Source organism: Accipiter gentilis, chromosome 23, assembly GCF_929443795.1.
Source record: "Accipiter gentilis chromosome 23, bAccGen1.1, whole genome shotgun sequence".
NCBI classification, from domain to species: Eukaryota; Metazoa; Chordata; class Aves; order Accipitriformes; family Accipitridae; genus Astur; species Astur gentilis.
In genome coordinates this window covers 15,025,168-15,038,618 of record NC_064902.1, presented here as the reverse complement: position 1 = coordinate 15,038,618, position 13,451 = coordinate 15,025,168, and positions in this window count along the sequence as shown.

Here is a 13,451-nt window from a genome sequence, read left to right as displayed (position 1 = left end):
CCCCCCTCCCAGGCATTTTGAAAGTACACCAGAGCCATGCAAAGCCTTTGGGTGAAGATCCAAACACTCAGCAAAGCGATAAACGGGATCACAACCCGCTCTGCTCTCTCACACTGACTTGACCAGCTGTTGAGGATGGGAACGTGTTGGACGGTGAGAGGTGACTCAGGGGGATGCTTCATGGCACCGTGGCCATTATAGAGCTGGGGAACCTGTCCCTGCTGGACACCTTCAGCGATTTTGCTTGGTGAATTCCTCCCAGCTATGCAGGAGATAGAGCATAGTGTGAATTTCATACCTTTTGCAAGCGAGCCCTGAGGGAATAAGTAGCCAACAGGAAAGGTTCCACTTTCGGCTGTCTCCAATTGCCCTCATCCTTTTGGTTTGGTTTGGGTTTTCTTTTTTTGTTTTGTTATCCCCCTGTATTTTCTAACAATTTCCAATTTTGCAAGAACGTCAGTGTAAGAATATAGATTCTTTTCTACTATAATGCCCCAGCAATAAAGCAACATTTATTACAGCCTGCATTTCCCCATCTCTGCTGAAGCAGAATTCTCCCGTGGAAGGGAAAGCCATACAAGTTTACCAGCTTTTACTTTTCTGTGCATCCTGTTAACACACATTACAGTTTCCTGCTCATTAATCCTGCAAAGGAGCATTTACAGTGTATTTAAAATGGTTTTCCTTCTTTACTAGCTCCCTGCGGTGCAGTCCAGTTTCTGATCTGAAGAGCAATCAATAAATAAGCTCCGCCGTCCGCCGGGGTTCCTGGCTGCCCAATTAGAATAGCAAACCTCAACATGCTGTTTTATTATACGACAACAGCAGTCGGCTCTGGCGCGGCTCGCAGTGCCTAATGCTGGTTTTAGATGTTTGTATTTGAGTAACAAAGCAGTGTCGGCCTGGGAAGTCAGCAGGGCTGTTCTGTGCCAAACTACATACAAATTCACTCGCCGAGGACTGGAGTTTCCATTGCAGAGCATTTTCGCCAACTGGTTGCGTGGGGGTTGATGGCTGTGTCATCATTTTAATTGCTTGAAACAGTGAATGGGCGGATTTCTGGCTTGTCAAGGACATTGTATGGAAAAGAGACATTATTAATCTCTCCAAAGCCTAACTGGTGAGCGGGTCCTTAAAACAGCTGAACAGTGAGCAAAACACACTCAGCAATCAGGCAGGCTGCCGTGGTAAGGGACAGCATGGACCATGGCTCAAAGGGAAGGTGCTGCTGGCTGGTGAGCTCTTCTCAAGCTGCTAAATAAATAATGTTAAAAACCCTGGCAAGAAGGAGCATAAACAGAAGGTGCTGCTCCATCTCATACAGTTTTCAGAAAGAGGGATGTATTTTCTTGGGGCACCACAAATGTACTTTGTGGACCCCCGAACTGGTGACACCAGCAATTTCTTGTGCCGATGGGGTGTCACCGTCTCTCCCTAGTGCCCAGCCTGCAGGAGACAACAGGCATCCCCTGAAGCTACCAGTGTAAAGAGTTGCTTGGCTGGCCTGGATCAGGCCTGAGGAGCCTGTGGAGAAAGCAAGGACTGTGTAGATGGGCTCTGCCTGCCTCTCCCATAGCCACAGGATTTCGTGCCACCTGGCAGATCTGTGCTGATGAGCACAGCAGTTGGTGGGAAAGGAGCAGGACATGATAGAAAAAGCCAGTTTGCAGGTAGCTGGGAAGAGGAATCCCGCCTCACCAGACTGAGGTTTTTCAATGCATTTGAAATGAAACCAAAGCTAACTCTCCAAAGGCGATGACAGGAGGGGACGGTAGGTCTTTGCAGAGAAGCACCACCCACTCAGCCAGGATTTCTTCTGTTACCAAGTTCCTTGGGCCATCCAGCTCCACAGAGAGCTTTACTCACTGCAGAGAGCACGCTTTCACAGAGGAGCAGTTCAGTCCACAGCATTCCTCATCACACTAAGGAAGGTACCAGGCTGGAAGAAACAGTTTACCCAACACACGCGCTGGCAGAGGAAGAGGTAGGAGTCCCCGAGACAGCAGTGTCCCCGTTTTCCCTGCCTTTAACACACTCCTGCGAGGTCTAGCCGGCAGCTCAGCCAGTGAATCTGAACCCAGGTTTCCCTTGCTGCACTCCCACTGCTGGACCCCAGCCTGCTCTCCGGCTCCCCTTGCCCATCACAAAACCACCCCGTCAGCCACACCACTCCCCCAAACCAGTAACTTTTGAACTTAAAAATCAGATGCATGGCAAAAGCAGCAGCGTGTTCAGACTCCAGCCAGCATCGTAGGCAACAGGCAGGCTCTGCTCCAGGAAGCAGCAAACCCAAACAGTGACCAAATGCAGAATCCCTTCCCGCAGATGTTCTCAAACATTTGATTGAAATACATTGCTTTGTATTTGAAACACAGCCTTATGGGGGAGGCCTGCGGGTCTGAAGAGCTTGAGGTCCATCTTCCAGCACTGCCTTACCCACCATGGGGCAGGTCCCTGCCTGGTTATTCATTCTGCTCCTCCCTCCCCAAAGCCACCCTTCTTCAGTTTGCAACCACTACAAGTTCTTCAGGACAAGGGTTGGTTTTGATGCTCGTGGATGCTACACTAGCGAAATTAGAGTGGCAACTAGTAATTTGTTTTCAGAGTTGTTTGGGGATTTGGGGAGGGTTCTTGTTTTGTTGGTGGTGGTTTTTTTGAAAAAGGAAGATTATCAGAACCAGAAGCATTGAATGTTCAGATATTGGGAGCAGAAGGTACAGTGTCCTTGTACAACTGCACACAGGTTTGGCAACTCTACTGTGGACTACGAACAGACATGCCTGTGACTCACTGTCATCAAAAAATGTGTTTGGGTATTTTAGCAGCACAGAGCTCAGACCAGCACCCAGAAAGAAGTGCATTGCAGAGCCAAGCCTTTCCCAGACAGCACACTGCCTTTTGCTAACAGCCTTAAATCCATCTTAACCACAGAATTACAAGAAGCAGATTTGGAAATAAAGGATGATGGTGGTCACTCAGCAGGGGACAGCATTATCCTAGGTAAGCCTCCCCCAGGAGTGCAGCAGGGATCATTAGAGAACTTGCTTGTCCTTATTTAAGCCTCCCCAACTCTACCAGGAGCCCAGTTGACCTGCTGTTACCAGGTGAGTAAGCACAGATACAAGAGACTCATTACCCTAAGCAGGTCACTGTGCCTCCTAAGAAGTAAAAAGACAGAAGATTCCCAATTTTCCTGCTTCCTGAGAGCAGCAGCCATTTTGCACATCCATAAAGCAGGTCTCATATGAGCTATTTGGCCTACACAATAAAGAGCCAGCACTAACTAGGGGCCAGCTTAACACTAGCAAAAATGTTATATTCCTCCTTCAGTCCTATTTTTAAGCACTGACATTAGAAAGAAAGACACAAGGGACTTAAATCTGTGGGAAGTCTTTAAGAGAGAACATATTTCTTCCACCTGCATTTTGCAGATAACACCCTAAATTTCCAGCTTTTCTGATTTATTCCCATTCATTACTGTACTACCCGCCCAATGAATGGGATATTAGCAGAGCTGCAGATACCTCTCACAGGTAGCTAGAGCATCCTCCAGATAGTCTTTTTTCAACAGCTGCCTTCCAGCTCACTCCCACAGCTTTGCATCCCTCCCTGAGTTCTTCCTCCTGGTCTCCAGTGTGCTGAGCCCCTCAGGTGAAGCACTTCACACTTGATCTGTCTCCATTAGCAACTTGGTTATTTCTAATAGACGTTTGTTTGGGGGTTTTGGTTTTTCTTTTTTCCAAGTCATAGAGTATTCAGATTGGCAGCCAAGAAACAGCCCCAGAAAGTTTAGTGGTAAATGGGCACAGAGGAGGTAATTAAACTAAAGGGAGTCCCAGCAGAGTAGAGACATGCAGGAGAACTAGGCAGCCCCATCAAAACTGCTGCTGCCGCCAGCCAAAGACCTGTCTGGAGAAGGAGGCAGATGCCTCTAACTCTTTTGCAGGAAAGCCACGTGCAGCTGTAAGGAAGAGCAGCTGCCCTCCTCAGGTAGCATTTTAAACAGGGAGACCTTTTCAGACCTTCTCCTTACAATCTCTGTGCTCTACCACTGTGCTTTGCTGTATTTTCGCTCGAGACAAGGCTGATGCTCCAGGCCAAACACAGCTGCTAGGAAGTGACACCTCCCCAGGGATATTGCATAGCTGTTTGTCAGGGCCCTTTCGCACCTCCCTGGGAAGCAGCTGGTGCTGCCCACACCCTGAGAAAGGCTCCCAGAGCACATGAATCACTGGCTTGATTAAGGCTGGCAATTCCTGCCAAGTGGGACCGTGACAGACACATGCTCTGGATCCAGAAGGTGCATAGTAAAGCCTGGGAGTGGAGTTTGGGCTACATCACGCCAGAGATTTGCAGGGTGCAGTGCCAGCTTCAGTCTCTCTGTCCCAATTAGTGTTGGGGCACACTAACAGGCATTTCACAAGAAAGGTCTCCCAAATTACTAAATCGGTTATGGTCACTGGTGAAATGCCCCCAGGAATACCCTATTCCAGGGCCTTGCTGCTCCCGGGATGGTCCTTCTCATTCACAAATCCTGTGCCACAACTCTCCTTCCTTCAGTGTATTGCAGCAAAGCAAAAGCTGGAGAGTAACTGAGCAGCCCCTGCAATGAGGGGCTGTGTCTGCCCAGCGCTGCTGCCACAAGGCTTGGGTTGGGCCCAGAGCCCCCAAAACCTGCAATTCCAAGACTCCCCTCCGTGCTGCTGCAGCACCTGAGACTCTCACGGTGGCTGAACGTGGTGGCAGGGCGAAGGGCTCCCCGCTGGCAATGGGGCTGGCCCCGATGCTGTGCAATGGGTTAAAGAAATGCGTAAGTGCCATGCTGTGAAAGGCCTGAAGTACTGGTGCCTTCCTCTGCTGCTGAAATACACTCATCTCCCCAACTCGTATTAAGCCCAAGCCCCATGGATCTGAATCTTTGCTGAACGGAGCCCTAAATAAGTAAATCAATCATTCTCCAGCGTACGATCCGTCACTGCCCGCTGAGCTGCCATCCCCACTTCCCCTGGCCTCTCTCTAATAGGCTTATATTGACATTTAACGGTGAACGGTACAGATGGGAGCCGCTGCATGCGGGTGTCCCAGAGGGGTCCGCAGGCCCTGCAGACAGCACCCCATAGCGCCGCACGCCAGCAGGAGCCTGCGGACCCAGCGCTTCACGCCGCGCTAATGACCACGACAAATTGCTGACAACACTCAGCTGGTTTGCACCAAGCTGCTCTGACGCTCCTGGTTGATACAAGCGGTGATGTGTTAGTGACAGGGAAACATTAGTCATCCCCAGCCCACAAATGCCAACCAAATCCCTCGTCGTCCCCGATCCCCTGCCTGCAGTGCAGCTGTGAAAGGGAAGATTACTCCGCGCTGCCGGGGCCACGTGTCTGTGCTGAACTGAAAAGGGCAAGAGAAAGAAGAGGGTGCTGGGACACAGCACCCTGCTCCCTCTACTGAAGAGGTAGTTCTGTAGAGACCAAGCCACCTCGTAGGAATACTTCATCCATGATTCATGGGTTGCAGACAACCACTGTAAAGCACTAAGCCACGTCCATGGAAATGCCAGATTTCCTCCCCCTTTCCCATGCATGAATTTCAAATACCACTGTAGAGACCTCAGCACCCAAATACTTGGACAGGCAAGAGCTGTCTGCTGTTAGAAGCAGGGACTTGTCTACATGAGGGAAGCTGATAGGCATTGAAAGCAAAGGCATTACACTGCCACATGCAAAGTCCATCTCACTCTATGTGCAACCCTAACTTACGCTCTGAAGTGGACTGACTTGCTGGGAGAGGGAGGGTCATGCCGGGGGCTAGCCCAGACTATGGGCTGGCAGCCCCACGACTGTGTGGTGGCTGTGCATTAACTTCCCCATAAAATTAGTATCTAAGGGAAACACTGATGACCAGTTTACAAATTATCCTGGCCCTAGATAAGACCTTACATGTGCCTTGCTTGCCTTACTCCCTCACTCTACAAGCCCGGTATCAGCTATTATCATTGTGGCTCCAATCACATTATGTCTATGTATTAATTAGTAAGTCATAAGTTTTCCTCCCCATGAGCTTATAGGAGTTCATTCTGGGTCTATGAGTGTTTCCAAGGCAGAGAGGAAAACACAGTACTCTGTAGGATAGGGAGGAATACGTGGCTGGTTGGCCGAGCTCCTAGTATTTTGCTAGACACAGCAAGGAACAATCCAGGGAGATTTGTTTTGTGACTTTTTCTAACGAGGTCAGGTGTCATGGTATTTTAGCTGAATTAAGGGTCTGCAATCACATGCCTTGTCTTTGGTTTTCATGAGTTGCTCTCTGCCGTGTAGGGCCTGAGGCTGAATCAATCGTTGCTGTACTGGAGCTTCACCTTTTCTGTAATTAGCTCAACATTTCTGGAACAGCACGGATGGCCTCATCAGTGGGAGGTCTTTACACATGTCGTTAACGGGACCTCGGCTCTGAAGGGCTGGGTGATGGGAGACCATCACTTTGGGCTGCCCAGGGACCTGGCTCCGACAGCTCAGCAGAGGAGTGCAGGATTCCTACTGCCTGTGGGGAGCCTCCAGGAAGGTTTCGATGCCAGCTGCTGAGACAGCAACCTGCAGCATGGAAATCTCCCCCAAAAATGAGGGGAGGCTGCTGTGGAAGGGCTGGGGCCAGTCTCATGCTGCAAAGGCAGACAGTTCCCCTTCTCCCTGCCCCGTAAAGGTTTCTGTCCCAGGCTGAACCTAGGTCATAAGCACAAGAGCAACATAAAGCCTGAGCATTCAAGAGGGAGAAGGGAACAGGACGCCAGAGCTTTGATCTGAGATGGAAGATGGGGCGAGAGGCATCTGAGGAGGAGGGATTTAAAAGAGACAAACTGCAAACACCCAAGAGCAATTTAAGTTCCCCATCCCACACAGCTCAGTCCAAGAGGGCATTGACCATTTCTAAAAATCCCTGGGGGAAGCAAACTGGGGACGGCCACGAAGAATACTGCTGATGAAAAAGGCATGACATACACAAGGGGTGAAGGCATGTGCAGCCCCAAAGGCAGGTCTCATCTTCTAACATATCACCAGCTCCCCCTGCAAAAATATGTGGCAAAGCACTATGAAATGTGGTGTTCTGTGTAAAGTTTTTGGAGTCAAAACCAAAACAGCTTTCATGGAGGAAAGCTGCTTTAAAAGCAAGAGATGACTCAAAGGATGACACATCCTTAGTGCCTGCTGAGGAACTCCAAGGGGAACCCCAACTGAGGAGCTCGCTGCATACTGAAGTGCACTGAGCTGCTCTCACAGTGGTGCGTGTGCACAAACATGCTCCATATCACAGGATAACCTTAAGGGGAATAGCTTTGAAAATGCAGAATTAGATGTTGCTATTAGACATTACAAGAGAAGAGATGCTGGCTTTTAATGTTGCTTCCACCCTGAGACTGGTTTGCACACGTAGGAAGGAATGTCATGTTTGTTTGCATTACTCACCAGGAGAAAAGACATCAAGAGCATCCACTGATAGCACGTTTCTGCCTTTCATGGGCATGCATCAGCCTTCGTTGAACTCCACTGACAAAGCTGCCGACAATACAGGCAGTCTCTGGCCAGTGCTACTGCATGTTGGTTTGCTAGACTGCAAGACCTTGATCAAGTTCATTTACAGAGGAAGACATTCAAAATCTGAATGCTAGTGCAAGTGGTGACAGTAGGGAACAACCAAGTCTACAGATCTACCTGAAACTTCCTATCTGTACACCTCTGTCCCATGCAGGATAACCTCTGCAGCTGCTACCCTATTGGTAATAGCAGAAAGCAGAGCATCATTCCAGGAGATAAATCCATGTTCGTTCCATAAAGAGGGGCCGCGGTAATTATTTTTAATCCCAACACCGGTTTCAAATACATGACCTGCTGGCAGATGACTCTACAGTCACTGGGCAGTGTCCTTCTCCGTAATGCTCACAAAAGAAAGAAGGCTGAAACAAAGGTACTGATCAACCCAAAATCAAAGTGTCCATACATCCATTCGTTTACCTATCACACTAGAGGCAAAAGCTGTGCCTTATTTGATAATGTCAGAAAAAGAAACTTGGACAGCAGAAAAGGAAAAAGACTTACTCCTGTGCCAAATTATCAGACTGCCAAGGAATAAAACCTTGCCATATATCATTCATGCACTACATACAGCTGTCTCACTTCTGTAGCTTCTTCCTTCCTTCCTCGGATCTCAAAGCTGTTTGCAAACATAAATGAATAAAACCTCTCACCTCCCATGAAGCTGGTAATTTGTTTTTATTAATACATAAATGATAGAGGAAATTAATTAAGGAAGAGAAAGGGCAAGAGGCCCAAGATCGCACAGCAAGAGCACTTTAATCACTACATTCTGGCTACTTAAGAGTAGCACTTGCATGTTAATGCTTTCCTGCTCTCCAGCAAGCATTTGCAATGGACCATGTTTTCTCAGACTAAGGACTCCTCCAGTCCCGGCTAGCTTTGCAACTTTGCAACATCAGGGACGTGGAGTTTTTCTTCACATTCACACCATCACACCTCTGTCCCCTGGTTTAATTATTATTTATGCTGAATATAAATAGCAAAGTAGATGATCCTAAGATGAATAATGAAAAGGCAACAAGAGACAAAAAAACTGCTCCAGTCAGCTAGTGTCCTGCCTGCTTTATATTAACTACATCTTAGCACTGGATCTCTGCATACTAGAGGAGGAAGGGTGAGTTTTAGGGCCATTGCACAATATGAACTTCCCCAATGTATCACAGTTACAGAACCTCCTGTGCCAAATAACTTTGTGCTGATCCACAGTGGAAATTCACAGTGTTCAACAGCCCTTGAAATTTCTAATTTGTACGTTCCCATAGAGGAGTGGTGCAGTGGGTGCATTTCTTGCTGCTGTACCGCACATTGGACACGGGATCAGGTACTCTTTGGAGCCTGACCGCACTCCTTGAAATTTGTGGTTCTATTTTAATTATTAAGCAACGCGTATCTATCTGCTTCTCCATTTGCATCTAGCGCTTTTAATGACAACAAAATACATCCTTTTTAAATGCTAAGCTAGTAAGAGGTATTAGGAAAAGTGAAAGCTATTACATGTGCAAATTTCAGAGCAATTAGTCACAGAGGCAGAAGCACAGACACAAGATTAGTTCTCGAGTCCCCCCTCCCGCCTGCTTCCCTACTGGAGCCAGCAGTTTTGCGCAGACCCAGGAGGTGAAGGCTACGCTCAGCACCACCACCACGCGTCGGACCGATTCCTCAGGACCCACCATGCCATTAGCAAGTGCAATGCCCTTCAGTCAACATCTCCTACAGCTTGCAAGGCTCTGAACTGGGCGCAGGCTGTCAGAGAGAGACTGGCCACAGGGCAGGACTCAGAACAGGTTTAGATACAAAGAAATAAAGAGTTTCCTTTCTCCATTTGCCTGCAGCCGACATGATCCTACAGAAGAAAATATCCCCTGTGGATAAAATACTAAGTGCGTGTAGAAAGGGAACACAAATAGCTAAATTCTGTTCATGTGAAGATTTCTTCCCTTGACAGTGCTATTCTAGATGCATCACTGCATATTTGCAGTGGAAGATGGAAATACTTCTGGCATTAAAGATAGTGACATTCTTAATTTATCTCACATGTGGGAAGGTGCGTGTGGGAGGAGTGTGAGTGACTTTTAGAAATACGTCCTATGTAGTTTAATACAGAATAGTACACATTTCCCCTAGGATTTTTTTTTAATAGAGCTCAAAATTGTAATGGAAGATTCTTTGCAAGAGTTTAGAAAAAAAATAACTAAGGGAAATAAATCTCATACTATGCTCCACCTTGTAGATTTTTTGAGTACTGTATATATATATATAAAAAGAGATTAAATTATGGAAAAAAATCTAAATTATTCTGCTTTTGCAACACTCTTGAGCACTTACTGAAGTCTGCCCTCTTCCGAATATCTTTAGCTTTTGGATTGTTCTCAGTTTTGAACAAATCTGTGGCTACAGTTGCATTGTGGCAATGCAAACCTGTGCCTGAACAGCCTGTGGACTACGTCTCCATTCCTTGGAGGGGACCGGAGCTGGGGAGGTCTCACCATCTCGCAGGGTTCACACCCAAATCCATACAAGAAGCCGGGTCTCCCACAAGGGTGAGGAACACCGTTTGATGCAAATTTCCCAGGCAACTTTTGCTCTTTCCCTGTCTGCGCTACCCCATGCTCTGCAGCCACGCAGGCTGCGCCTTCCCTGCACGGCATCAAAATCAGCGTCCCCTCCGTACCTGCAGTGCTCTGGCTGGGAGCGGCCGCTCCGGTACCTGCTGCAGTCAGCAACATCACCTCTACTGCGCAAGGCAAACATCTGCACGACCCGTTCCTAAAAAAAATAAAAAAAAATAAAAAAAGAGTCTGGTTTTCAGCATCTGAAGGGACTCTTGCTGTTGTCAGTTAAAATCTCTCTCCGCCGCTGCCCTGCCTCAGTTCTGGCTACCCAGCAGAAACAGCCCGGGCACTTCAACACCGACACAAAGCTTCGCTCCGCTATGCCCTGAGCCTGGAGGGCAGCTCAGCCCAGGCCTGCACCCTCGCCGATCTGTACAGGTGGGCAAAAACATTTCATGAGCAGGGCAGGGCTCCCGGCTGAAGGTGAGCACATGCAGAAGTGCCTCCCCGCGCCCCAGGAGCTGCTCGAGTTCCTCATGGGAAATTGCAGAGTAAAGTTGCCACAAGGCACAGATTGGGGCTCCAGATCCGCCCCCAAATACAAGAGCTGCAGATAGTCTATTTTCCTCCGGCTGACAATACATTAGCAAACCTATTTTTGTTGTTCATAGATGTTCACGGAAGACCTAAAGATAGTCTGTTATTGTCAACAGAAAATGCAATTCAATTCCCTAAAAATATCAGGAACACGGGCTATGAAGAGTTTGTTTTTCCCCGGTAATGCACTTTTTCATTATTGCCCTGGATTAAAATTAAATTGCTAACACAAGGACAAGCAGATGAATCCATGGTTATGATAGCATAGAAAAATGTCAATACAATGTTTGTACACTGTATGCTCCTTCAGTATTTAAAGATTCTTATCTCTAGAATAATATAAACTGAAACACATTGTGAGGATCTCACACTATTAAATGAAGCTATGCTGCTCATATTGCTTCACTTCTGGGTGCTGTTGTCAGACAGGCAGCGTATAACATTTTGCAAGGAAGTTTCAAGACTGCTTTCTGGGTTTGCCCGCACAGGGAGCCAGCGTAGTCATTGTTCAGAAAGACAATAGGAGTGTGTTCTTGTGCCTGCAAACCCAACCGTAACATGGGCAAAATACTGATACAAATGTTAAAATTGTGTACCCATCGTCAACAAAACAAACCCATACCAAACCCTGGCTCACGGCATCTTTGTATCAGGGGCAATGTGCTGTCAATTTCTGGTGACAGAAAACACAGCGACTCACGTTCTGAAACATTTAGTAATATGATAATGACTTAAGGGGTCAAAGGAATTGTATGATTTCCAATTCCATATAAGCACATAAAAGTAACTGAGAAACAAACCGCTGTTTCAGGAAAGGATACATTTATATGTTCTTCCAAGATGCTTTATAAGACAACCTTTGCTCTGAAAAGATCTTTTCTCTTCCCAGGGTGGCAGCACGCTGAGGTGGAGGTTGCAGCCAAACTCCACTGAATTGAATTGAATTGAGTTGAATCTCGTTGCCCCACACATTCCCCCAGACCAAGAGCTGTTGCTGACAGCTCCAGCTCCATCCTGGAAGAGATGCTTTACAGACCCTATCTCTGCCAGAGCCAGTATTCTCCTTGGTTTTCCTTTTTAGCTGGTGAAGAGTAATTTAATTTGCAAAATACATATTTTCACACTTGTTTCAAAGTAGTTTCATCACCAAGCCCTATATAAATACATGGGAACAGTGATTGACAGAAGAAGGTTACCAACAACAATCACGTTGAACCAATTACTTGGGAAGCGCTTTTGATGGAAACGACATACACACCAATAATGTCATTTTTTCTTGGTAACCATTTTCCCTGGGATTATACCCAGGATTCTGTACAGATGCAGTTTCCCCATGAGACCACTGGCCGGTACGGACACTTGGCAGTCCCTGAGAGAGCACTATCACGAAAGTAGGATTAAAGCATGTGAAGCTGCATGAAATCAGGCTCTCAAGTCTCTGAACTCGGTGCAAACCTCATATTGCACATGCCGCAAGCGGCCCTGCTAGCCCTTAGGCTCTCTCAGGAGATCAGAAAGGAAACCACAGCTTTGTTCTAGGAAAGGCATGAAGGGCTTCAGAAGTCACATTACCAAAGAGCTCTGCAGGCACGGGCCAGAGTGCAGCATTTTGTTATGTAGTCTCACCTTGTTGGAAACACGCTCTGGGCTTCTAAGGAAAAAGAATAGGGAATGGGTTTATTTCCGTAAATTCAATTCTTCCTTTCTTTACTTTCTGGCCAACCATTGAGGCTCAAGCTTCTATATATTGCCACTTGGAAAATATTAATCTAAAATAATATGGACAAAAAAATATCACTGTTTGTTGTTGGAGTCTCAGGGGAGCACAAAATGAAAAAATAATTCTGGACAATTTCTGCCTTTCCTGTAATGAAAAAAGTAAATGGAAGTATCAAAGTGACACCTCCATCAATTTAGAATTAAGGAATCGACTTTTCCTATCTTGAGTCAGAACACTGCAAAAAAATTCTGACAACCCCGGTTTAGAAAACTGCCATAGGAAAGGCAGCTAATTCATTCCTCAATGCAGCCTTTTAATGTATATTATACAAACTAATATAGCTACTGAATTTTACTCTACATGATTCTTGTCTCACTTTTCACTTCCATGCTTTCATTAACTGAGCTTCTGTCCTTCGTTATTTGTACAACAGTGTCTCAGGGGATCCTCTTGTTCTCTTTATAAAAATGTAACTTAAGCGCTCCCATAAAATAATCATGTCTTTGTATTAACTTGTATTAATGGGTGTGCTTTAACTGCATAGCTGGATCATTCAAATATACCGGAGAGGATGCGCAGAGTATATAGAAAGCTTGCATAGTGTTTACATAGTCTTCCCACGCACTTTGCCAAAACTGTATTGCTCCAACTCCTGTGACATGTTAAACAAAAACAAATTTGAGCACCAACAAGGGCAAGCCTCTGGAACAGAAACACGTAGTATGGAAATACAAGTGTTATTTACCATAAATCATATGGCTGAGATCTTTAAAACAAGCTCCTTTCCTATAGGATCTTGATGTTACTGAAAGGAGTCACCCTTCAGGATGTGATACTCCCCGCAGGAGAGCTGAACATTAATGCTCCACAATTATGCTTCATGAGCCCTCACCATATGCCACACGCAAAACACATGTAGTTTAGAAAGCAAGGCTCTATCCTGCAAGCAGCTATGCAAAAGCTCAGCCATATTCATGCAAGTCCTGACAAGTA